The 12,290-nt window shown below is 43.1% G+C and overlaps 1 long non-coding RNA gene across 1 annotated transcript; it reads right to left on the bottom strand.

The window, feature by feature from the left end:
* Window positions 1-399: 399 nt before the first annotated feature.
* Window positions 400-4,544, bottom strand: LOC144720088 (uncharacterized). The gene is made up of 4 exons (XR_013585707.1): window positions 4,041-4,544; window positions 2,075-3,130; window positions 1,673-1,989; window positions 400-1,291 (listed from the first exon to the last, which is right to left on the bottom strand). It is a non-coding gene; the product is annotated as an uncharacterized LOC144720088 (long non-coding RNA).
* Window positions 4,545-12,290: the final 7,746 nt, after the last annotated feature.

The following is a 12,290-nucleotide window of genomic DNA, read 5'->3' as shown; positions in this document are numbered from 1 at the left end:
AATCTCGTAATTGCATAAGAATTTTAGTTATCCATATTAGTCGAATGCACAATATCGAAAATGCATAAGAGTTTTGAGTTATTCAATTTAGTAAATGCATAAGTGTTTATTCATTCATTTTAGTCAATGCTTAATCTCGTAATTGCATAAGAATTTTAGTTATTCATATTAATCGAATGCATGATATCGCAAATGCATAAGTGTTTGGTTATTTATGAATTATTGACGCATGTTCGACCTGCATGATAGAATGTCACATGCTTGTTAGAATAAAATTGCTTAACACCAACTGTTCGAGTGATTCTTTCCAAGTCCATGCAAAACCATCTTATTTTTGATAACTGTATCCTGTGATGAGATATGAAAATGGAGACCTAAATATCATAACACACACTAGGATAATCGGTAAACGTTTAATCATTGATCATCGTGTTATCCTGATTGACATAACTCTGGATAAACGAAGCTGAGCCTAATTACCACAACTGCTCACATTAACATCATCGCAAGCATCCGCATAAATTACTACGATTATCTCCGCGATTATCATAATTTATGCATACAATTACTCACACCATCATAATTTATGCATATCATTACACGCATTATCATAATTTATGCATGTTAATACACACATTAACATAATTAATGCGATTTGCGCATTTTTCGGAAAATTATAAATTTTTATTATTTTCATCAAATTTCATAACTCCAACACATACAACACCCCGTTCGAAAAAAAACATCTTTGAATGTAAGTCTATGGGACCACTCGGGGCGATTCTCAGCTGGAGGGAAACCGCCCAAAAAGAGGCGATACTCCACAGAACGTAGCATGACGCTGATTGGACTATATCCAGAGGCACAGTGACGGCTAGCGTGACTCTGTGGTTGAATGACATTGGTGGTGTGTCGCCCAATCGCCCGAATGAAGAAACCGCCCCTGAAAACCTCAGATTTAACTTAAGCAGAAGCTGATTTTCAAAATTGTGAGTGTCATGCCTAGCTCTTTTGGGGCTGAAAAGCAATCCCGCAATGCTGAAAAGCCTCTCACAGGCAGCCGATGCAGGAAGAGGTGTATTAGTCTTGATAGAGAGGCTGCAAATAGCAGGGAACGTGAGCAGAGACTCCCTGGTGTCTGAAACACAGGCCAGATATTCATTCAACTCTTTGCTGGCTTCATGTGTTGTTGGTTTCAAAGAAGCGAAAAAATCTTCATCATCAGATGAACTGTTGGTCAATTCCTTATTGTGGTCCAAAGGCTCCAGATGCACTCTGATGTAGTCCATGCCTACAAGCAGAGTGAGCAGACACAAAGAAAGGTTTGGTTGAGGGACTTCTGACTGGGAACAAATTTTATGGATTTTGTCATTAACTACATTTACATGCAGTCATCTACATGTAAATGTCTAAAATCATGCAAATCCCTTATTTTAGCATACATTCTAACGGCATTTCCAAGCCACATATGATACGAGAGTTTTGTTTCAAGAAACACTGAGGGATAACTACAACCTGCTGCAAGAATACTATACATCAATATTCATATTGAGATCACAGCCAAAGATCGAATCATAATATTCCTAAAAAGTGCAAAAAAAAAAATATTGGTATGGCTCAAATGTTGCCCAGATTAGAATTCGTCAAGTGTATGTTGCTTGCATTCATTTACCTCGTTTTATGATGGTTTCATCATTTGTCCAAGAGGTCCGAAATTTAGGGAGAAGGATGGCAGCTGCGATGATCTCAGGATCTTCAAACATATGCTTGAATCGTGTTTGGATTCCTTGTTGTAGTGCATCCACAAGTGTGTCACAGTACCTGAGAGAATGGTGGAGTCGCTGAAGTTTCAAGCTTAACTGATGGACACTAGGTAGCAGCCACCCCAGCTGTGTATTCGTTTCCGTTTGCAAGATGTCGAGTACTTTTGCAACTGGACGCATTGTGTTGGCCCACTCTGTCAAGAACAGCATTTCTGCTGGATTAAACCTACAGGAGAAATCGGCATAATCAAAGAGTATACAACAACAACAACCCACATTTGTTTACATCAATAGAGGGGAAAAACACTTACATTGGAACCTCAAGAGAGGTGCATATATTCCTAAGTGCGCCTTCTCCTGCTTCTTTGCAAATTTGAAGAATTCTGTCAACAGCCATAAAAGTTGAATTCCACCGCGTTTGGTTTGGCCTTAAAAGCTGAAGCCTGCTTTCTGCTTCAACAGCTTCAGCTGCTAGAGCCGATCGGCTGCTTTTATTTCATGAAGCTTGGCATTTGCCAAAGACAGATCTGTAGAGTTTCTTGTAGTGTTCATTTGAGAGAGCTTTTTGGGCATCAACGCTTGAGACTAGGTTAAGTAAGTGACAGCCACACTTTTGATGTTTTGGTAGCTGGAATTCGAAGCCATCGTCTTGGTCCAGGACTCGAGAGGCATCTTGGAATTCCACACCATCACTTCCCTCACCACAGCCTTCAGAATCAGTGTCATCACTTTCACACCTTCTTGCCTCAGTCTCGATATCATTGTTTTCTACACCAAAACTCTGAAAGCCTTCAGAAAGTTGGAACCACTGTCTGTGGTTGTGCAAACAACCTTGTCACGTATTTCATACTCTGAGTGGATATCATTCATAGCACTGGCCAGTACCTCAAAAGTATGAGAGCCCATTAATCTTTTGCAGGCAAGTGCAGCGGAATGTCTTTCAAGACTTTCAGGGTTGATCCAGTGAGCAGTTACACCAATGAATGACTTTCTACATGCAGTCCAACAATCTGTTGTGGTTGCAATCCATTCAACTTCACTCATGGCAGCAGTCACTTTCTGTTTCATGATCAGAGCAGCTTCAGCAATCTTGGAGCGTAAAGTAGGCCTTGTAATGACAGAAATGCCAGGCTGCAATGTACTAATCAGCGCTTTAAATGATGGCAGATCAACAGTGCTGAAAGGATGAAGTCCTTGAATGATGTACCTTAATATAGCTTTGTTCACAGTGACTGGAGACACATGTTTGACTGGAAAAACTGAGTCAACTTTCAGTTGCTTACTGCTGGAAGCATGGGTGGAGGTCCCGATCTTTCTCTTCTGTGCTGTCAATTTAGAGTAGTTTTTGAGGTGATTTGGTGCATTCTCTGTAAAAACAACAAATAAATATTTGAATTCAATATAAATGTAACAATTACACATGCACTCTCTGATTACAGCATTAATAAAACTGACATTTGCATCCAATTTCACACTTTATAATGTTAAATACTTGTTGATTTTAGAAATACAGTAGCATTTAGTGACTATCAAACATTCATTTTATTTCTGATTATATTGACAAAAACACAGGACTGTAAGGCTGACATGACATGGTGAATTGATTTCATTACATTAGTTTTGACGGTAACACTTTACAATAAGCTTCGTTAGTTAACTACATTAGTTAACATGAACTAATAATGAACTGCACGTATACAGCATTTATTAATCTTTGTTCATGTTAATTTCAACATTTACTAATACTTTATTAAAATCTTGTTAACATTAGTTCATGCACTGTGAACTAACATGAACAAACAATGAACAGCTGTATTTCTATTAACTAACGTTAACAAAGATTAACAGATACAGTAACAAATGTATTGCTCATGGTTAGTTAATGTTAGTTAATACATTAACTAATTAACCTTATTGTAAAGTGTTACCGTTTTGACAATACAACATGATGTTTGGTAATTATTAAAAATAAAAATTTCTCGCTTGGTTTTCTTGTGTTGTGCATGAATTCAAACACAATGAGAGCACAGAACGATAATGATGATTCAAAGCAATACTGCTATAGGCGCCAAATTTCCCATGGACCTAACGGTACCATAGCAAATAATTTACAGACAATTACAAATGCATTTTAGCATTTTATTACCTGAGCCTTATATTGTCAATCGCATGCATTAGTGAAAATAGGCCTACTACACATATAAAAGGCGCACCGTCAAGGTCAAAACATGCACATAAAAAAAACTATCAGTAAAACAAAATACTTAACGTACTTACCTCAATATGCTTCCTTAAGTTTGATGGCGAACTTTTGAAGGCCGATATTTCCTTATTAAGCGGGAGACAAAGGACACATTTCATCTTGAATTAATCCTTATTAATACCACTAAAAGAAAAGAATTCGCTAAGATACGGCCACGGGTGCTCTTGATCCTGTGGCTGATTTTGGACTGTGCTCGCAGCTGAATCACGTTCTTCCTCCATTTTCTTCCACTGATTGACTGTTATAATTTTTCTAATTTCCAGGTCAAGGTGCTGTGCATTGTGGTAATAGATGTGACATGACGTCACTTCCAAAGGACCAATGAACATGTCTGACCAATTTCATGTAATGTGAAAACGATTTTCATAGGCAGAATAAATAACATTTAAATTAATCTGGGCATCAGCACAATTCAATTGGTTTGGTAATAGCAATGGTAAATATAATGAAGTGATCTCCAAAAAATAAGTAATTTTTGACTGTAAATAAAATTGTAAGGAGTAAAAAGTACTTTTTTTTCTAAAAAAATTTAATTAAGTAAAAGTAAAAGTATTGATTTTTATTCGTACTCAAGTAAAGTAAAAATCCCCAAAAATAATACTTAAGTACAGTATTCAAGTAAAATTACTCAAGTACTTTACACCTCTGGATCCAGCCGACCAGAGTGTTAAGTTGTTACACAGTGCATGCACTGCATTATTGCTAAACAAAAAATCCTGCATGATCTGGAGAGCTTTGATTACAATTCCATTGGACATCTTTTGTTTGTACTCATGTGGGAGATAGCCTCGGCTTGGGGAGGCCTTCATTCAGCAATGAATTGTTCATGGTAAATGATGATTATAATGGTACATGTAGCTGCTTCACACAGCCCGGCCTCCCACTGAGCCCAACAGGGGCTCCACAACTTCTCCTGGGTCCAATGTTTGGACAACCAGGACCAAATGTAGTATCACTCAACTTACCGGGACCACCGGGTCTACCACTCGGATGACACAGGAACTACTACCAGACGACTGATCAGACCAAAGAGCAGTGGCGGCTCCTGCAAAATCTCTCAGGGGGGTCAAATGTCTGGATGATTGATAAGGATAAGGTCCACCCATGCAATGGATAAATTAACAGCTTAAGCATGTAAAGGCAACTTCACTTCTTTAATATTAATACAAAATAAAGTGACTCTTACAATACATCTTGTTTGTTTCTATACTCACTATTATTACAATCCACTCAGTTTCTTTTATTAAAGATTCCACTAGGTGGCGACAAGTAATTTTGTTGACTGAAAAGTGCTTACGTATGATGACGTAAGCACGTTAGTGCGAGCCCTCCCGGAAGCCATAGAGAATGCATTGCAGCGCCCGCCCTTCGAAAAAAAACATCTTTGAATGTAAGTCTATGGGACCACACGGGGCGATTCTCAGCCGGAGTGAAATCGCCCAAAAAGAGGCGGTACTCCACAGAACGTGACATGACGCTGATTGGACTATATCCAGAGGCACAGTAACGGCTAGCATAGCTCTGTGGTTGAATGAGATTGTTAATGTGATTGAAAAAGTCCCTTTCACACATTGGTGGTGCGTCGCCCAATCGCCCTAATGAAGAAACCGCCCCTGCCAAAGAGACTACCGCTGGCCCACCGGGACTGCTACTCAAATCGCTGGCACCACCAGTACCACAAGAACAAGCACTGAGACCACCAGGAGCATAGGATTCCCACTCAGACCACGAGGGCTACCAAATGATTGCATTATCACTCCATCGTGTACACGTAAATCAGATCCTCATCCATGGGTGCATGCACACACAAATGCTCAAGCTTGTGCATGATATATCTATATTTTAACATAATTACCCAAAAAATGTAATTCATATAGTAATGGTCCATAGGGGATTCGTCGGAATCGAATTTGTTTAATTCAGTAATCATAGCTCGAGCAAACAGGTTTAAATAGTAATGCTTGACAATCAACCCCTTGCTGTAACCAGATTACTTAGTCAAGTACCTGAAAAAATATTATTCCTCCATTTAAAGTGTATTCAGATTACTGTTACTTGGTATATACAAATGATGATTATTGTGCTTTAATTTTTTGGGCATTGAAAGTGTTTTTCAAAAACAACAGGGGCCATGGTTTGATCAACAGAGTAGGTTAATGAAAGGGCAGCAGTAGCCACCATATATGGGTCTGATTGTAGAAGCCAACAGCAAGGTTTTTGGCTATGTCATTCTAACATACGCGTGGCACTTGACCGTTCATCTTGCAAAGCTTGAGTCCACCAACGTGTTCGACACTTCGGGTCACAAAGATGCCATCACCAAACTGACAAACGGGTACGAAGGAAAGACTGCACCAAGGCCAGACAGGACACTAAAAACCTTCCAAACTATCATTAACGACAACACATTGCTGCCACTGTAACAAGATGTGTGGTTCCAGTATTGGCCTCATCAGCCAACTGCGTACCCACAAACCCTGACCATCATTGCTGTCCATGGACGATCATCATACTGGACTTCGAGGGATCCCAGCTGATGATGATGTGTTGATGTAATTTAAAAACAGGTAACAATGTAGCTGCATTGGCGAGTGAGGTTTTTGCATTTTTCCCATAAACGCACGTGCCTAGCATCACTGCTGAACATCCCAGCTCTGAAATAATAACATTATCTACGTTAACTTAACATTACGTGTTATTTAGAAGAAATACAACGTACAATAGCTTAAATGTAATAATGAATTCCAGATGTGGGATTACATTTCTTCTAAAGCCATGTTAAATCGGTCATCCGAGACAGAGGTTCCATTTGAAAGTGACTCTCTCAACACTTAGTTCACATACGGCGTGACTTTGGTTAGTTTTGCAGCACTGGGTATCGAGCATTGACGCTGACAGTGAAGCTCCACGGAGGCGTTAAAAGGGAAAATGTCAATGCTTGGTCACCAAAGCAGTTGCATTAGGGCCTGGATTTTGTAATGTCAAAATGCCTCGTTTATTGCCAGGGTGGATGGCTAATAGCAATTTCCTTTCGTCCTCGCAGTGTTGATGCTGCTTTATTGCCCGGCACAGGGATTATCGCTCGAGCGGGCATCGCTGTCGACAGCGGTAGGAGTGGAATTACTCAGCTGACGTTTTTGTTATTTCGCGATTGCTGAGATGAACAAACGGCCACACATAACTGACTGATAGTGATAAAGGCGCCTGATAGAGGAGTTGGGTGGAGTCAAACACAGTCCCTTGCAAATCAGCATCAAAATAGAGGACGCTTTTTGTAGATGTTTCCATGATGACATGCAGCATCATTTAGTTCTACCTTGCCACAAATGTAAAGGTGAATATAAGTAATGTTCTGAGCATAGGCATGGTTACGACCATGTCTATTGAAAGCAATGTAAATAATACATTTTAAATGTGTATCCCTGCTCATATCTGTGGAATTTCCACATTCCTATGGAGGGAATTGGGGTGGAGTGGTGACGCAGTGGCGGGCGCATTGCACTCTGAACCTGGCGATTTGAGTTGTATTCCAGACCACAGCTAACATCAGTGGTGAGTGACACCTGTGGTGAAGTATGGTAAAAAAAAGAAACCTTATGACCACTGCATCGTTGGCAAATTATATATGAACAAGTCCTGCCCCCCACACACCCCTTCCCTAACGTGTACTGACCACAGGACGACAGTCAAACAACCCCCATGACCTATATGATGTGAAAATGCCTTAATTCAGCAGTGGATTGACAACTGGTTGCAAATGAGTATTATTATTGTTATTGTGGGAGTAGTAGATTTCTCCCGAGAAGAACCACTCCTTGAATTTGCAGAGCAAGGTATTTATTTTATCGACCACGGACAAATTATGGGATCTGGAGTATTAACCTTACAGGCGATCTCACCAAGCGTCACTCAAATGTTTATTGCGATGCACATGTCATTTTGCTCATCACAAACGAATTACCTTTGAGACGGAACCCTTCGCCCATTGGCAATTATATCAGCCAAGGCATCTTTGTAAAAAAAAAAATCTGCATCTAAAAAATTATAATTTACAGTACTTATACCACAGGATGAAGGCCTCCCCACGTCGTGCTGGTCGTGTAAGTTGTTGGGAAATACTTCACCGCATTTGTCAGTGTGTTTAGATGGACTGGTTCATGGTGGCAAGATGTTAACTGCCTCGCCTGGTATATAGGAGCTCTTGAATTCGATCCCGACCCTGACGATGTCTGTAGATTTGTAGTTTGCATGTTCTTCCTGTGGTCATTTGGATTTTTCTAGAGGTCCTCCGGGTTTCCCTCCACATTTAGAAACATGATAAGCCACTTGGCTGAGCTATCATTTGTGTTCAGATCGCTTCTGAAAAAGAGCTAAATAGCTAAATGGGCCTTACCTGGTAAAATTTAAATTAGTTTAGTTTAGTATATCACTCACTGCTGATGGATAGTCGTGGCTGGGAATCGAACTCATAGAGAAGTGCGCTCACCTCTCTGACATCTTTCCACCCCATCTAATTGTTTTTACACGTCGTATTGTACAATAATACTCAAGGTTTCTTTGAATAACGAGATCCCCTCAGAGTGAACTCGGAGAATCGTTCCCATCTGCATTGTTTTACCCTCGCACATTTTGTCTGCTCAGCCTCAATATCCTGCGGCTTTTGTTCGACCAAGCAATAGCTGGGCATTTGGAATTCATCGCCATCAGTGTTAATGAGCTTCCATGCAATGGGGAGCCCCTGTGAGGGAATAAATAGCCCATCTCTGCCCCAACATCGCTGCATCAAACATAACGCCCTCTCCTCCTATCCTAATCGTCGCTTGCGTTTCCTTGTACATTTACTTTCCTTATAAAACAAAACATTACGTAGGAAAAACGACCCGTGCATTGTGTCCCAAATGCGCTTCAATGAACAACAATCAAATCGTAAGAGGACTGCCGGTTGCCTTCTGGAGCCAATACCACTGACAGTGAGCCAACACAACTGAGATCCTCATTTAAAATCATGGATCCAGCTGTGCCTATGATGAAGGTTTGTTTTCATCACAAATGCACATAATTACTATTTGGCTATTGCCTTATTTTTTAGAGTGAGACAAAAACGTTTGCTTTTATTTCCTTTATATGCAGGGCCAAATAAAAATCACCATCTGGTGTTGAATAAGAAGCACAATCTTACCTATATAATTCACTTTTTGTCTGTCTGTCCGTCTGTCTGTCTGTCCGTCTGTCTGTCTGTCTGTCCGTCTGCATACGCTCGCTTGTGGGGGATTTGGCTCTCGGACCGTCGGGTTCGCCGAGATTAAATTTTGCCGTTCGGCACGCCCCCGGCCCCGCGGTGAAAATAGGCATTTCCGATTTTTCGTCCCTAAACTTTAAATCGGACCGATTATCGATTTAGTGCGATTTCTCTTTATTTATTTATTTACTATTGCCGACCGGCACGTGACGAAGCACGCCATTGCGCATGCGCGAAGGCGGTTGCCCCTGGCAACGGGCGGTTGCCCCTGACAACGGGCGGTTGCCCCTGGCAACGGGCAGCAACGCCGACACTGCGGGGTGGACGCCATTTTTCATTCCCATTAAAAATATGCACACGCATTAACACGCGACGCTGAGGTAAATTAATAAAAGTTTCACGTCCTCTTCACTCCCCCCCCACCCCAATGTGTGCAATTACTATTATAGGGTCGGTAGATAATAAAATTATAGCGATTAGACAGTATTATTGTAGCGCGGGGGGGGGGGGTAGCGGCCCCAGCACCCAGCCTCGGCCGGGTGGGCAATCTAGGCGAGGCCGGAGGCTCTGCACGGTACTAGGCCTCGACACCCCACACATGTCAGGCAAAGACTTTTAAACATAACATACCAATGAAAATACAACTGTGTAATTAAAAATTTAAACCCGACCGCGCCAAGAATCGATTCTCTCAATCGCGAAAAGGAATCGAAGGTTGTAGATTCATTTAGAATCGGCTTATTCCCGTTTAAAATAAGTTGGTTATAGAGTCGATATAAACTGCTACGAATGGGAAATATCCGGCGTTGACCGGGGCAAAAATATAATTAAAAACTCCTGAAAACTTTAAAACATAACATACCAATGAAAATAAAACTCTGTAATTAAAAATGTAGCCCAAGCGCGAAAAGAAGCGATTCTTTGCAATCGTTGCGAAGGAATCGAGGGATGTAGATTACTTTAGAATCGCCATATTCCCTTTTTAACAAACTGCGTGCTTAACATTTCCAACAGACACACACATTCACACGTTTAGCTTTTACATTTAACATACAAAACGTCAGCATGTACTGCTGTCATCATAGGCAAAAATATATACACCCTCACCACTCTCCCTCACCACTCGCCCTCACTCACCCTCACCACTCACCATCACCAATCACCACTCACTATCACTCACCACTCACTATCACTCACCACTCACACTCACCATCATTCACCCTCACCATTCACTCACCCTCACTACTCACTACTCACCCTCACCACCACTACTCACCCTCACCACTCTCTCACCACTCACCCTCACCACTCACCCTTCTCCCTCAAAACTCACGCTCACCCTCACCAATCATCCTCGCCCTTACCACCACCAGTCACCTCTCACCACTCACCACTGACCCTCACCACTCACCCTCACTACTCACTCTCACCACTCACTCTCACCACTCACCCTCACCACCACCACTCACCCCTCACCACTCACCACTCACCCTAACCACTCATTCTCACCACTCACCATCACCACTCACTATCACTCATCACTCACTATCACTCACCACTCACACTCACCATCACTCACCCTCACCACTCACTCACCCTCACTACTCACTACTCACCCTCACCACCACTACTCACCCTCACCACTCTCTCACCACTCACCCTCACCACTCACCCTTCTACCTCAACACTCACCCTCACCAATCATCCTTGCCCTCACCACAACCACTCACCTCTCACCACTCACCACTGATCCTCACCACTCACCCTCACCACTCACTCTCACCACTCACTCTCACCACTCACCCTCACCACCACTCACCCTCACCACTCACCATCACCACTCACCCTAACCACTCACTCTCACCACTCACCCTCACCTCTCACTCACCCTCAACACTCACCCTCACCTCTCACTACTCACCACTGACCCTCACCACTCACCCTCACCACTCACGCTCACTACTCACACTCACCACTCACCACTCACGCTCACCACTCACCATTACCACTCACCCTCACCACTCACTAATCACCACTCACAACCGCCACTCACCCTCACCACTCACCCTCACCACTCACTCTCACCACTCACCCTCACCACTCACAATTCACACTCACCAACTCACCACTCACGCTCACCACTTACCCTCACCCTCACCACTCACCAGTCACGCTCACCAACTCACCACTCACGCTCACCACTCACCCTCACTACTCACCCTCACTACTCACCCTAACCATTCACCCTCAACACTCACCCTCACCACCACCACTCACCCTATTCCCATTTTTAAAAAAAACTTGCTTACGTGTCGCCAAGTATACACCACTCACGCTCACCGCTCACCCTCACCGCTCACCCTCACCACTCACCATTTACGCTCACCACTCACCCTCACCACTCACCCTGACCACTCACTAATCACCACTCACAACCGCCACTCACAACCGCCACTCACCCTCACCATTCACCCTCAGTGGTGGTGGTGAGGGTGAGTGTTGAGGGTGAATGGTTAGGGTGAGTAGTGAGGGTGAGTAGTGAGGGTGAGTGGTGAGCGTGAGTGGTGAGTTGGTGAGCGTGACTGGTGAGTGGTGAGGGTGAGGGTAAGTGGTGAGCGTGAGTGGTGAGTTGGTGAGTGTGAATTGTAAGTGGTGAGGGTGAGTGGTGAGAGTGAGTGGTGAGGGTGAGTGGTGAGGGTGAGTGGCGGTTGTGAGTGGTGATTAGTGAGTGGTGAGGGTGAGTGGTAATGGTGAGTGGTGAGCGTGAGTGGTGAGTGGTGAGTGTGAGTAGTGAGCGTGAGTGGTGAGGGTGAGTGGTGAGGGTGAGTGCTGAGCGGTGAGGGTGAGCAGTGAGGGTGAGCAGTGAGGGTGAGTGGTGATTGGTGAGGGTGTGATTGGTGAGGATGAGTGGTGAGCGGTGAGGGTGAGTGGTTGTTGTGAGGGTGAGTGGTGAGGGTGAGTGGTGAGGGTGAGTGGTTAGGCTGAGTGGTGAGGGTGAGTGGCGGTTGTGAGTGGTGATTAGTGA

This window comes from Lampetra planeri, chromosome 1, assembly GCF_965212315.1.
Source record: "Lampetra planeri chromosome 1, kcLamPlan1.2.h2, whole genome shotgun sequence".
NCBI lineage: Eukaryota > Metazoa > Chordata > Hyperoartia > Petromyzontiformes > Petromyzontidae > Lampetra > Lampetra planeri.
This window is presented reverse-complemented; position numbering and strand designations above follow the sequence as displayed.